This window comes from Chiloscyllium plagiosum, chromosome 3 (assembly GCF_004010195.1).
Source record: "Chiloscyllium plagiosum isolate BGI_BamShark_2017 chromosome 3, ASM401019v2, whole genome shotgun sequence".
Lineage (NCBI taxonomy): Eukaryota > Metazoa > Chordata > Chondrichthyes > Orectolobiformes > Hemiscylliidae > Chiloscyllium > Chiloscyllium plagiosum.
Window position 1 is genome coordinate 54,839,753 of NC_057712.1, and position 15,708 is coordinate 54,855,460.

General features: G+C 40.7%; 1 protein-coding gene across 4 annotated transcripts in view; it reads left to right on the forward strand.

Moving 5' to 3' along the window:
* msra (methionine sulfoxide reductase A) overlaps window positions 1–15,708 on the forward strand; it is a 505,505-nt gene that overhangs the window by 98,134 nt on the left and 391,663 nt on the right. The window lies entirely within an intron of this gene.

Here is a 15,708-nt window from a genome sequence, read left to right on the forward strand (position 1 = left end):
TGTTTCCCCATCTGTTTCTCCACATCTCTGCTGCTATTGGGGGGCCTATAGTAAACACCCAACAAGGTGACTGCACCTTTCCTATTTCTGACTTCAGCCCATACTACCTCCAGAGGCAGATCCCCCTCAAACTTCCTTTCTGCAGCCGTTATACCATTTCTAATTAGCAATGCCACCCCCCCTCCTTTTTTCCCACCCTCCATAATCTTACTGAAACACCTGTAACCAGGAACCTCCAACAGCCATTCCTGTCCCACATCTATCCACGTTTCTGTGATGGCCACAACATCGTAGTCCCAGGTACCGATCCAAATTTAGCTTTAAATTGAGTGGTGATAGGTATAGGACAGATGTCAGAGGTAGTTTCTTTACTCAGAGTAGTAAGGGTATGGAATGCTTTGCCTGCAACTGTAGTAGATTTGCCAACTTTAAGTACATTTAAGTCGTCATTGGACAAGCATATGGACGTACATGGGATAGTGTAGGTTAGATGGGCTTCAGATTGTTATAACAGTCCGGCGCAACATCGAGGGCCGAAGGGCCTGTACTGCATTGTAATGTTATGTTCTATGACGTATGTATATAAGATTTGAAAAAAATAAATTGTTTTCACTTGTAAGTTCTTTTTGAGAAACTTTTCAGAACTTTCAAATCATTTCAATAACTTCCACTTCCTGAAGCAATGTTAGAATTTTCTTTCCCAGTCCTGTGAACATATGTCGTTTCTGACATTCTTGATGAGAACCATGTCCATTTGGGTGAGTGCAGAAGAGGTTGTCAGTGAATTGTTTCGAAGACAATTTAGCATATTGACATTCAAAATTAAATGACTGAATCAGAAGGAATCTTTCTTAGGTAAAGGGAGTATTCGGAATGGCATTGTTTGATTTCTTAAAAAAAATCTTTTCAGTATGAACAAAAAAGTACATTGCAAATATATAGTAACTAGTATATCGTTACTATTATGTCTTTTTTCCCCTAGAAGTATGATATAATCACTGTATCCAAAATAAATCCTGGAGATGATATCTAGGACACTAACTGGAGTGCATTGATGAGTAATGCTGCATTTTAAGTATGTATATATGTGCATAACAATTTAGTTCCTAATTCTTTTTGAATAATATGACATTCACATTTCATTTCTCATCTTTTAAAACATTCTATTCCTCATCAAGGCTGTCTTGGTTTTTGCAGTTTAATCCACTACTTCTGGTTACTTATTTTATCTTTTGTTATTTAAGCTCCTTTTCTATCTCCTGTTGTATTCTGAGGTAGCCATCACATTCTGTGTCATACCACAGGTAGACAAACAGAATAGCACATTGCGTTAATGACGGTAATCCTCAGCTATTGTGAGTCATGCGATCAAATAATGTGAGGTAAAAACAATGACTGCAGATGCTGGAAACCAGATTCTGGATTAGTGGTGCTGGAAGAGCACAGCAGTTCAGGCAGCAACCAAGGAGCTTCAAAATCGATGTTTCGGGCAAAAGCCCTTCATCAGGAATCCGATCAAATAATATGTTACACTGAAAACTTGTGCAGTCTGTACAGGTTGTATATAAAGAAGCAGATAACCTGAGATTTATTAGAAGGCTGTATGCAGTTGCATTTTGATATGGAGCCTGTAGTCGGGTATCAGCTGTTTCGTATGCTTTTAGCCTTCTCTTTCAAGCCTCTCAACAACTAACCTACTGCTGTACATCTATTGAAGGGCTTCTATGTATTAGCAAATGATAACAACCATTTCTCTTGACGTAATGGTGGAAATTTGGCTGTCTTCTAGGCATGCCAAACAACAATTTAGTTTTACTGTTCAACAATTAATTGAAAAATATTTTAAAATATGACAAAAAGGGTTAGAATTAAGAACGTTCTAATAAGTGATATTTATGGTGGAAAAATGCATTGTGATAAGTAATACTAGTAATAAATAGAGAACTCGAGGAATTCTGAACAGCTACAAACTGGCCAGAACATTCCTGTAACTGTAAATTTGCCTTTCTTTGCATTTGTATGTCTCTATTAAATCCCCTCTTAGCTTTCTTCTTTCCAATGAGAACAGACATAAGTCTCTCAGCCTTTCCTCATAAGACTTTCGCTCCAGATAAGGCAGCATTCTGGTAAATCTCCTCTGCACCTTTTCCAATGTTTCCACGTCTTTCCTGTAATGGGGCAAACAGAACTGTAAGCAATATTTCAAGTACGGCCGCACAAGCATTTTGTATAGTTGCAGCATGACATTACGGCTCTGTAGCTCAATCCCTCTATCAATAAAACCAAACACACCGTATGCCTTCTTAACAGTACTATTAACCTGGGTGTCAACTTTCAGAGATTTGGACTCCAAGATCCCTCTGCGCATCCACACTACCAAGAATCTTTCCATTGACCCAGTATTCTGTCTTTCTGTTATTCTTCCCAAGGTGAATCACCTCACATTCAGCTGCATTGAACTCCATTTGCCACCTCTCAGCCAAATTCTGCAGTTTATCCATCACCCTCTGCAACCTGCAACATTTTCCAAACTGTCCATAACTCCAGCGATTTCAGTATCATCTGCAAACTTACTAACCCATCCACCTATGCCTGCATCTAAGTCATTTATAGAAATGATAAACAGCAATGGTCCCAAGACAGGTCCTTGTGGCACACCACTAGTAACTGGACTCCAGGCTGAATATTTTCCATCAACCACCACTCGCTGCTTTCTTACAGAAAACCAGTGAGTTTTGAAAAGATTTGTAGCTCAGGTTGAGATTCTGGATGTATGGTTCTGAGCTTAGCGAGCAAACCTACATCCAGAAAGCCAGTTTCGAATCCAAACTGCTAAAACGCTCTCAATCCCATGCCTCTGTATTTTCTCCAATAGCCTGCCATGTGGAACCTTATCAAAAGCTTTACTGAAATCCACATTAACTGTCCTATCCTCATCCATATGCTTGGTCACCTTCTCAAAAAACTCACTGAGGTTTGTGAGACATGACTTGCCCTTGACGAAACCATGTTGACTAACTGTAATCAAACTGTTGCTTGCTAGATGATTATAAATCCTATCTCTTATAATCCTTTCCAAAACTTTTCCTACAACTGATGTAAGGCTCACTGTTCTATAATTACCTGCGTCATCTCTACTGCCCTTCTTGAACAAGGACACAACATTTGCAATCCTCCAGTCTTCTGGTACTAAATCTGTAGACAATGACGACTCAAACATCAAAGCCAAAGGCTCCACCATCTCCTCCCTAGCTTCCCAGAGAATCCTCGGATAAAACCCATTCAGCCAAGGGGACTTGTCTACTTTCACTCCTTCTTCTAGAATTGGTAACACCTCTTCCTTACTGATCTCGATTCTTTCTAGTCTAAGATCTTGTATCTCATTCTTCTCCTCAACAATATTCTCCTTTTTCCTGAGTGAAAACGGCTGAGAAATATTTGTTTAGCACCTCTCTGATCACCACAGGGTCCACACACAACTTCCCACTTCTGTCTTTGACTGGCCCTATTCCTACCCTAGTCATCCTTTAATTCCTCACATATCTATGGAAAGCTTTAGGGTTCTCTTTTATTCTACCTTCTCTTGGCCTCCCTTTGCTCTTCTCAACTCTCTCTTTCAATCTTTCCTAGCTAATCTGTAACTCTCCATCGCCTCATCTGAACCATCTCGACTCATCCTCACATAAGCCTCCTTCTTCTGCTTAACAAGAGATGCAATATCTGTATTCTGGGGTTAGTGATGCTGGAAAAGAACAGCAGTTCAGGCAGCATCCGAGAAGCAGTAAAATCGACGTTTCGGGCAAAAACCGGAAAGGCTGAACTGCTGTGCTTTTCCAGCACCACTAATCCAGAGTCTGGTTTCCAGCATCTGCATTCATTGTTTTTACCTATGCAATATCTGTAGTAAACCCATGGTTCCCTTACCTTATCAGTTCCTCCTTGCCTGATAGGGACATACCTATCAAGGACATGCAATACCTCTTCCTTAAATGAGCTCCACATTTCAATTGTCTCCATCCCCTGCATTTTGCTACCCCATTGTATGCATTCTAAGTCCTGCCTAATCACATTACAATTGCCCTTACCCCATCGATAACCCTTGCCCTGTGGCATGTACTATCCCTTTCTATCACTAAACTAAACGTAATTGAATTATAGTCACTCTTTCCAAAGTGCTCACCTACAACTAAATCAACTACAACTTCATTACCAAGCACCAGATCCATTTGGCCTCCCCTCTTGTCAGCCCTTCGACATACTGTGTCAGGAAACCCTCCTGCACACGTTGGACAAAAATTGATCCATCTGATGTACTAGAGTTATCACATTTCCAGTCAATGTTGGGGAAGTTAAAGTTCATAATGACCACCTTGTTTGTTTCACTCCTACCCAGAGTCATTTTGCCAATCCTCTCCACCAGCTCCCTGGAACTCTACAGAGGCCTATAAAAAACTGCCAGCAGTGTGACCTCTCCTCCTGTTTCTAACCTCAGCCCATGCTACCACAGTAGACGAGTCTCGTCAAAAGTTCTTTCAGCTACTGTTATACTATCCTTGACGAACAAGGCCACACCTCCCCCTCTTTTACGGCCTTGCCTGTTGTTAATGAAAGATCTAAACCTGGAACCTGCAACATCCATTCCTGACCCTGCTCTGTCCATGTCTCCAAAATGGCCACAATATTGAAGTTGAAAATGTGTTGCTGGAAAAGCGCAGCAGGTCAGGCAGCATCCAAGGAACAGGAGAATCGACGTTTCGGGCATAAGCCTGAAGAAGGGCTTATGCCCGAAACGTCGATTCTTCTGTTCCTTGGATGCTGCCTGACCTGCTGCGCTTTTCCAGCAACACATTTTCAGCTCTGATCTCCAGCATCTGCACTCCTCACTTTCTCCACAATATTGAAGTGCCAGGTACCGTTCCATGCTGCAAGCTCACCCCTACCTTATTTTGGATACTTCTGGCGTTGAAAGACACACTTCAAACCAGCTGGCTGTCTGCCAGCACATTCCTGTGACAGTGAAATCCTGTCCATGCCCTCCCTACTCTCATCCTCCTGTGCACTGGAACTACACCTCAGGTTCCCATCATCCTGCTGAGCTAGTTAAACCCACATGAATAGCACCAACAAATTTCCCACCCAGGATATTAGTACCTCTCTGGCTCAAGTGAAGACCGTCCTGTTTATAGTGGTTCCAACTTCCCCAGAATGATTCCCAATTATCCAAGTACATGAAACCCTCCCTCCTGCACCACCCTTGCGGCCACGTGTTCAGCTGATATCTCTCCCTCTTCCTTGCCTCGCTATCACATGACATGGGTAACAAACCAAAGATAACAACTCTGTTTGTTTGCTTTAGCTCTCAGCTTCCACGGTAGCTCCCTGAAATCCTGCCTTACATCCCTATCCCTCTTTCTACCTGTGTCATTGGTACCTACATGGACTATGACTTGGGGCTGGTCACCATCTCCCTTCAAAGACATGATCCGAGACATCGTGGACCCTAGCACCTGGGAGGTAACACACCAACTGTGAGACTCGTTTATTCCCAACAAATCTATCTGACCCTCTATCTGAGTCCCCAATGACTAACACTCTCCTCCTTTGCCTCTTTCCCTTCTCTGCAACAGGGACAGATTCTCTGCCAGAGACCTGCACCCCACTGCATACCCATGGTAAGCCATTCCTCCCCCAACAGTATCCAAAATGGTATACTTGTCTTTCAGGGGAACGACCACAGGAATCTTTCTACTGACTACTTTTTTCCCCTTCGAATTGTTACCCAGCTTTCTTTGTTCCTCAGAGTAACTGCTTCCTTGTAACTCCTATCTATCTCAGTCTCTGCCTCCTGAATGATCTGAAGTTCATTCAGCTCCCACTCCAGTTCCCTAACAAGGTCACGGAGGAGCAGGAGTTGGGTGCACTTCCCGCAGATGTACTTGGATGGGACACTAATGATGTCCCTCACCTGAAACATCATGCAGGAAGAACATTCTTCTCCCTGCTAGTCCCTTTATTAGAAAGTAAAAAAGAAGAGAAGCTTACTTGATGTGTCCCTGGTGTGTAAGGTTGGAAGAGGTGGTTGGGTGGGAGGCCCTTTGAAGGTAGGGTCTCAGGTTTAGAAACCATTCACTTATATAGCTGGAGGGAAATAAAAAAAGTCCCTCTTTTCTCAGAGACCTCTGCTCTCCAGTGTCAAATATAAAAGGTCAAATCAGTAACTCACCGCTCCTAATAGGCCCTTGGTGCAAGCTCCCGCCCTTTGAGCTACTGCTGAAAAATGGAAATTCATGCATGAGAGCCTCCAAATTCCTTTCTACTGTAGCTCTATGCAGACTTTCACCATTTAAATAATGCTCAGCTCCTCTATTCTTCCTGCTAAGGTGTATAACCTCTCATTTCCCCACATTATTCTTTTTTATTAAATGGTGGATCAGGCTCGAAGGGCTGCTCTTGTTCCTTGATTGAATTCCATCTGCCAAGTCTTTGCTCACTTGTTTTAACCTGTATCTATCTCTCTGCAGACTCTTTCTTTAACTTCACCACTTGCCTTCCCACATATTTTTGTGTCATCCATAAACTTGGCTCTACTACATTCACTTTCCTCATCTAATCCATTAATGTAGTGTAAATAATTGTGCCCTCAGCACTTGTGGCACTCCTGTAGATACAGATAGATGCCATCCTGAAAATGTCCTTGTTATCCCAAGTCTCTATCTTCTACCAATTAGTTGATACTGTATCCATGTTAATATACTACCTCCGACACCATTGGTTTGTAAGTAGACTGCAGTTCACCTTATCAAACAGCTTCTGAAAATCCAAAAATATTACATCACTGCTTCCCATTTATCTATCATGCTTGTTACTTCCTCAAAGATTTCTGATAAATGTTTCCCTTGTTTAGGTCAGGTGGTGTTCAACTTTGCAATGCTTAACTGCTGTTAGGGAGAACTTGAAGTGAGTTTGCAGTTATTTTATTTTACAGTTCTTTAGGTTTTGAGACTTAAAGTCATTTGAAGGTTCTGCTGCTGTAAATGCTCAAAAACCTTTGTTTGCTATCACCCTGTTGGGAGTTTTCTATAGGGCTCTGAATAGTTCCAGAGAAGTGTAGGAAAGGATAGCAAAGATGATTCTCAATAGGACCGAGAGTGATAGGGTAGTTGCTATGGGGGACTTTAACTTTCCAAATATTGACTGGGAGTACTACAACAGTTTGAGTACTTTAGATGGGTCAGCTTTTGTCCAATGTGTGCAGGAGGGTTTTCTGACATGGTATGGTGAGGCCATTGGATTTGGTACTGGGCAATGAACCCGGCCAGGTGTTAGATTTGGAGGTAGGTGAGCACTTTGGTGATAGTGACCACAATTCAGTTATGTTTACTTTAGTGATGGAAAAGGTTAGCTATATACCATAGGGCAAGAGTTATTGATGGGGGATGTGGTTGAGCGAGGGAGCCAATGTTTACAAAAGCAGTAATGAGGGAATAACCGCAAATGTTGAGGGTGTTATATTGCTCTTAAGAGGTGCTGTGATTCTCATGACTCTTCTATTTTCCTTGGTGCCAAACACTGCGTTGTTGAGAGGTGCTGATATGAGTCTACAAGTCTGGATTGAAGAATTAGTAATATCATGGCTGATCTCCTTATGGTCTGAATTTTATTTTCCTGTTTTCCCCAACAGCCCTCCGTCCCCTTTTTTACCAACCCATAGCCCTTGACTCCCTTATCTATCAAAACTCAGCCTTGGATAAACTCAATCCCCTACTTCAAATGTTTTCTGAGGAAGAGAATTCCTCAGACTTGTGTCCCTCAGGGAAAAAAAAATCCTCTGTCTTAAAAAGGGAGATAGCTTATCTGTCTGACGGGATAGCTGGTTTGTGATGCAGAGTAATGCCTTATAGACTCCAATGAATAAAGGCTGCCTTGTTCAAACTTTCTTCATGAAACCTTCATCTTAGAAAGATGAGTGAACTATCTTTGAACTGTTTAGAAACCAATTCTGCCCATTTTCCAATAAGGAGATCAGAAATGTACACAGCACTCTAGATGTGATCTCACCAAGGCCACGCATACCTACTTCTGTAATTGAGGTATTAAGAGACTTAAATTCCTCTGCACAACCATATTATGCAATCTCTTTCCTTTTAAATAGTACACTTGTTTTCTACTCTTCCTGTCTAAGTGGACAAGTTTATATCTTCCCCGTATTGTTCTCCATCTGCCAATTTTTCCCAAATTAGAACTTACCTATATTTCTTTGCATACTACTTCTCTCTTGCAAAATCATTTTGACTCTACTAAATCCCATTTTGATTTTAGTATCTTATTATAACTTCCTTAATTCTAGCAATTTCCCGATGGCTAGGCTAACTGGCATACACTTTCCTGCTTTCTGTCTCCCTCCTTTCTTGAGGAAAGTTATTATATTTGGTATTTTCCAACTTGCTGGGATCTTTCCCTTGTGATTGTCTTAATTTTCTCCCTTTCATGTCCTGACTTTCACCTATTTTCGTGAAGTTTTCTAAATCTTTTACAATGAATGCAGGTACAAGATAATTGTTCAACCCTTGCTTTCCATTGTTAATTTCCCAGATTCTCTCTATAAAAGACCAATCTCAATTTGACTACTCCTTTCCTTTTTAAGTACTTGTAGAAACCCTTGATATTCATCTTTATATTTCAGGCTAGTTTTCTTTGAAATTCTTAATTTCTACCACTTTTTAGATTTGTCAGTTTTTGATGGTTCTTTAAAATCTTTTCAATCTCCTGACTTATTTATATTTACATTGCTTCTTTCAACTTGATACTAACCTTAACTTCCTTATTTAGCTACAGACGATGCAACCTCCTTAAAGTATTTCTAATGGGGATGAATCTTTGCTGAGAATGATTAAATACCAGCCAAAGACTGCTGCTGCATCTCAACTGCCTTTTAGCCTTGTTTCCTCATTTATTTTAGTCTAGATTAGAGTGATGCTGGAAGCGCACAGTAGGTTGCTCCTCAGATGCTGCCTGACCGACTGTGCTTTTCCAGCACCACTCTAATGTAGATTCTGGTTTCCAGCATCTGCAGTCCTTGTTTTTACCTTCCTCCTTTATTTTCGCCAAGTCTGCCTTCATACCCTGATAATTGCTTTTATTCAGGTTTAAAACAATAATTTTAGACCTACACTTCTCAGCTTCAAACTAAACATGAGACATTCTATTATGTTAGCATTGCTGTCATTCTAGAGGTTCCTTTTAAAATTGGGCAATCGATTCATCCTGTTGCATTTCATGTTTATGAGGTCTAGAATAGCCGGTTCCCTGGTAGGCACCAGAGTGTACTGCTCTAAGAAATTGTACTGATCAGGCTACCATTGCCAGTCCGTTCTGTATATTCTGCATGGAGATTGAGATTACCAGTAGTTATTGCAGTATTTTTCTTATATGCCTCATTTATTTCTACCTGTATACACTGCCCTATAGTATAATGACTACTTAAGTGGCTTAAAAACTACTCCTGCAATTCATACTCCTAAACCTCCTTTTTTCTTTACCTGAACTGATTCTATATCTTCACTTTTGCACTATATTTATCTCTCATTACTGTGCTAATGTTTTTTCTAAATTAACAGAGCTATCATCCCACCAACTTTTCCAGACTTTCTCTCATTTTAAAATGTCAGATTCTCTTAGATATGCAGGTCTTAGCTTTGGTCTTGTTGTAACCATGTCTCCATAATTGCTAATAAGTCATATATGTTAGTTGTGTTTAACAGTGCATCCATTTTGTTACAAATGCTACATGCATTCTGGTACAATCTCTGGTCTCATTTTCTGGTGCATTTTTACATTTGTATGTTCTGTTGCTTCTTGTCACATTCTGGTTATTATTACCCAAAATGGTGGAGAACAAGATCATTTGGCCCATTGTTTCTGCATTGGCCCAATTAGCTTCACTGCTTCATTCATTTCTTTTTCTTTCCCTTTTATTTACCTAATACCTAAGTAAACCATGACAATTGAATTCCTCCCCTTCCCATTGCAAGTTTCTAATACTGACACTGGGCAAGCATCATAGCCTTTTGGATTCTCACCCTTAGCCATAGAGAACCCCCTCATGAATGGCTTCCTGTACCGTGGTGCTATGGTCAATTCTGTAATCCAACCTACAGCTACCACTCATCCATACAAGCTGCACGAACCTTAAACATGTTGAAAAATTGTAAGAGCTGAGGGTCCTTCCCCTTCTCAATTGTCTTCCCTACCTCATTTATAGTCACACCCTCCTGTACATGTTGACTGAAGTTAGAGGACCCCATCCTAAGACTCTTTTGTAGAACAACGTGTCCAAGTAGCTTTCCCTCTCTCTGGAGCAGCATTGGCTCTGCATTTCCAACTTTAGTCCATTAAACTCCTGAGCCAAAGCTCCTCAAACTGCCGATACTCACTGAGGACATTATCCTGAGTAACACTCACATCTGTCAGCACCCACACAATAAAGCCACAACCCATCTGCTGCTGTGGGGTCATCTTTATCTGTTAATGAACTACTTTTCTTAATTGATTTATAATTAATAAACTCAACTTCTTTAATCTTCAAAATTGCCAGCAAATAAGATAACTAAAAGTAAAACCTTATTCATAATGACCTGAATTTTGGAAGAGCACCATTCTCAGCTCTTCAACCTCTCCAAACCCCCTCTAGTTTAAATTCTATTTCACCCCCGATACCAAATTCCCAACGTACTGTCTGTCTGTCTCCTGCTCCAACAAAATCTCCTCTCTATCCACATATACAATGTGGATGCAAAAGCTCTCTGATTTTATCTTTAGCCTATGTTGAATGATGAGCCAGCTTAATTTGCTGACAAGCTAGCTTAACTACACACATTATATCTCACTCTGGCATCTTTGTGCATCTCCTTACTCTGTCAAGGTGGAGGGGAAAAACATGGCTGTTGATCTAAGTGTGATGATTTGTCCTGGTGTTGAGCAGCTTAAGTATTATTGTAACTAAATCCTTTGGGTTCAATAGTTATACACCACCATATTCTTGACTTGAGCCTTGTAGAAGATGGAGTGGCTTTGAGGGGTCAGAAGGTCATCCATTGGGGAGTATCCAGACTGCTTAATTCTTGTCTGGATGTGGCCAGTGGAGTTGAGCTTCTGCAGCAGTGACCTTGAGGGTATTGTTGATGGAAGTGATGGTGGATCACTTGGTGGAGAATGGATTGAAACATTTCTTGACCTTGATTGTTTGATAAATGGTATGAATGTTATCTACCATTTATAAGATAAGTATGAATGCTGTCTATGCCTTGTTTTTTTTCATTATTGCAGGTGTTGTGACTGGTCTGGAATCATTTAAAACTGTGTCTCTGGACACTGTAACAGGTTATGACAAAAGGAAGGAGGCCAATGATGACAGTTGAATATGACTATGCTGTAAAATCTGCCTCGAGGAACTCCAACAGTGTTTTGGGACAGCAGTAATTTGCCTCCAATTTCTATGGCTCCTTGCCTGTCAGCTATAAGATATCTTAAGATGCCATGATAAAACACTGGACCAGCGCCTGTGAAAATGGTGGCTGTTAACTCTCATCCAGTGAGAAAAGTATCATAAAGAGCTGCAGCCAAATTAAACGGCGTAAAGTTTAATCTCGTGACCTTATGTAAAGTGCATGTTGTGCAGCGGAGAGGAAATTATCACGGAGGAGATCGAGCTAACGCGAGGAAGGCCAGTCCAATGAGGTGGCAAGCGAGGTCCCCAGCATTGATGACAGTCATCCTGAGTGGCTGTGAGAGCAGGAACAAGCAGCCCAAGGCAGCGCTGGGAGTAGGTAGGATAGGATGCAAAGTGTCAAGAGTACGCGACGTGGGGCGGCATCGAACCCCTTGTGAGGAAAGCGAGCCCAGTACGGCTAAGACTGTAGTGTTAAACTAATAATTGTGTTTCTTTGTTTTCCTACTTTTTAGTAAGAAGGACTGTAATGTTTAATTTTTATAAAACTTATTTATTCTTCTGCTTTGTACTAAGATTCTGCACCTAGGTACCTTTGTATCAAGATGCTGCCATAAGTGGTGATTTGTAAACCTTTCACTTTATTCATATGGGTACATGTGACAGTAAACCTAATTCTAATCTTTAAAGCATTTTCCCCTTTTATAAGCCATTGAATGCACCTTTGCTAGACTGCTTCTCTCCCAGATGAATGTTAAAAATGTTTTTATTAAAGTTTTTTATGCTGTACACTCCAAGAGACTGGGTAACCATCTTCAGATTTTGTTCCTAGGTTCTATGCTCTACTGCTTATTATATGAATGCAGAGTTTACATAGAAGTACATAAAAGCAGTGCAGTTCAAATGCTCTTCTTTGCACCCTATTTCCCTCTCCCTCTTCACCCCAGCCCAAGCTCTGAGATTGCTGGAGCTTATTACTTGGCACACTGGCTGAGATGTAGAAGTATTTATTGTTTCCCTCTGGCACAACTCCTTAGTGAGTTGGCATGTTCCATTGATGGAAGGATAGATATGTGAGAACAGCCAAATATTGCAGCATGTTTTTCAATTCTGTTATGTGAGATGAGAATATTTGTGCAGAACTTTATGCAGTGGTGGGTGAATGTGGCATTCAGATAATTCAACATGTCAGAATGCGGGTTTAGATGAAATATTATTTAAGCACACTTTGCCTTGTGGAATGCTAAATGCTGCGGGTTCTTGAACTGTTAACGATTGTGACCAGTAAATACTCTCAAAATCCCATAAAACCATGGAGATAGTTTGTTATTCCTGATTTGTAAAGCATGATGTTGCAGCCTTACAAAATATAAGACTGTAACAGACAACTTCTCTCACTCTCTGGGTCTATTATAAACAGAAGCCAAGTAAGTAATTTGTGTTTTATCTGACCATGTCAGCACGTAATAAATCAAATCTAGATAGAAAGGGCACATGTTAGAACTGATGGGTTGCGGATGGCAGTACACATGACACACAGTTTTGTAATTATTCTAATCTGTTTGGCAGCTCAGACCTTGCATTACTCGCTTACCCTCTTGAAACATGGTTGTAGCCAGATTAAAGTAATCTACCTAGAATATGCATGTTAAGCTGCAAGATGGTGTAAAGGTTAAGGGCATCCCTGTCCTTTTTTTTTAAAAGGAGTCCAAAACAATTAATTACTATTTTTCAGTGTGAATAAGTAGTCTGTTATAGTCTGTAACAGAGGGTGGGACAGTGACTGAGTGATTAGCATGTTGCTTCACAGTGCCAGGGACCCGGGTTCGATTTCGAGCTCAGGTGACTGTGTACGGAGTTTGCACATTCTTCCTGTGTCTGCATGAGTTTCCTCTGGATGCTCCGGTTTCCTCCCACAGTCCAATGGAGTACAGGTTAGGTGAATTGGCTATGCTAAATTGACCATAGTGTTCAGGCATGTGTAGGTTAAGTGCATTAATCAAAGGTAAATATAGAGCAGGGTGAATGGATCTGGTGGGGTACACTTTGGAGGGTCAGTGTGAACTTGTTGGGCTGAATGGCCTGTGTCTACACTATAGGGATTCTATGATTGTGCTTCTTAACACATTTTGAAAAAGAACATATGTTTTAGCTAAAACTTGCTCTCTAATTAGAAACTGTATTGCTTATTGCCTCTGCCTTATTGCAGTTGCTGTGATCACAAAACCTGTGCATAGTAATAAACTGTTAGGGATGCTGGTAAAGATTTCTATGTCGAGTGTATGTGATTGGATTAAATGTCTTGCACAATCCAACATAAACACATCAGCTAGTGGCCTCAACAATTATCAAGTATATTGTTTTAAGAATTTTTAAGTGGTTATTATTATGATCAAACTTATACAGTTTGACATATATGAAGAAATAAGCATGCATGGCTCCTGGGCTGTTAGCTCTCATTTAAGATTTTTCTGACTCCACAAGGCGATTTCAACTTCTATGTTTTGAAATGATCCTAATGTAACTCTCCTTATGTGTTTTCAGCCCTTTTTCTGTCAGTCCTGTAAGATATGCATGGAGATTTCCAGGCAGAAAAAGAGTATGGGAAATTGTTACATTTTCAAAGTGCTTTTAGTTGAATTGATGTTCTTTGCCAAAGGTAAATGTGACAAGTGCCTTATTTAACAAGTACTAAAAAAAAAGCCCACCTAGTTTTTGTGTTTCCAATTGGATCTTTACAATTTTTGCAGTTTGCTCATGTGTTAGATTCATGAAAGTTCACTGGTATACTCATTCTTAAGGAGGTCACAACAATCAAACTGTGATTTCCAAATTAAACTCTTCTCATTTCCAAATCTTCTGATTTTTCAATGCCGCAAGACATTGTAATACCTACTGACACTCATGGTAGGTTTTGTGTTGTGCATTTGGCAAACTTTTGACCCTGCTTCTTTAGGAAATGCCACAGTGTGGTGACATTGAACAGTTGTGTTCTACTGCTGATTATAAAGGAGATGGAAACTACTGGCTATATTCACTTATATAATGTATATGAAAGCAGCACACTGATAATTATGGCTTGGTGTTTGGGTGATTGTTAATTGTAGTTCATTTTATATCTTCCCCTAATTCTCCCCCACCCCCAATTTAAGTCACCGCATATAGAAATGTGTAAACAGATAAGATGGTCTGTTTTACTGTTGTTTCTGATTTACTATTGCCTGTTTTCCACAGTTGGAGTGTTTTGGAGCTGTGGTGATGAGTTTCTGGACTTGGCAGGATGCTGCTGCATTCTGACAGGGATGGTAGATAAGAAGGGAATGAGTCCATGCAAAAGGCAGCAGCAAGTATGGAGAATGGCAATAGTGTCTCTGAGACTGCAGGAAGACAGAGAGGACCAAGTGGTATTATTGCTAGACTGTTATTCCAGAGACAGAGGTCATGTTCTGGGGACCCCGATTCTAATCCCGTCACAGCAGTTTGAACTCAGTAAAAATCTGGAAGTAGGAGTCTAATTATGACCGTGAATCCATTGTTGGAAAAACCCATCTGGTTCACTAATGTCCTTTAGGGAAGTAATCTGCCATCTTTACCTGGTCTGGCCTACATGTGACTCTAGGCCCACAGTAATGTGGATGACTCTTAACTGCCCTCTGGACAGTTATTGATGGGAAAGAAACGCTGGCTCGACCAGCAATGCCCTCATTCTGTGAATGAATCTGAAAAAAAGACAGAGTTGGAAGAGAATTTGCAGAGAGAGCAAACTCCGCATGATGCCCTCTGCCAATTTGGAACTAGATTTCTCCATATTCCTTGACAGCGACGAGAAGCTATATGGTAAACCCTCAAATGAACTCGGTGTCTCCACATACGTATATCCTTCAGCTCCCTTCTGGAATGCTATTCCATTGAGATCTCTCTCTGAGTGCCATAGAGCAGAAGTCATCTGCAATCTCTCCCTCTGATGAACTGACACATAAATTAATTTTTTCTTCTGGCCTGGTTGCAGACCATTTGTAAACAGTGACATCATGCTGACCCCCAACTTTGTGCGAGTTTTTAAGGTATGGGCAATGAAGGTTTCTGAGCTTATGACTGAGGTAAATGATCAGGCCTTTTCATCACTGCTATGCAATTGTTTTCTTGCCTCCTCCTGGTTCTCTGTTTCAGCAGGGAGACATTCCCGTATGAAAGGAGAAAAATAGAAGTTTGAGGTATGTAGATAAGAAGCAAGAGGACATTGGTTATACAATCAGCAGCTT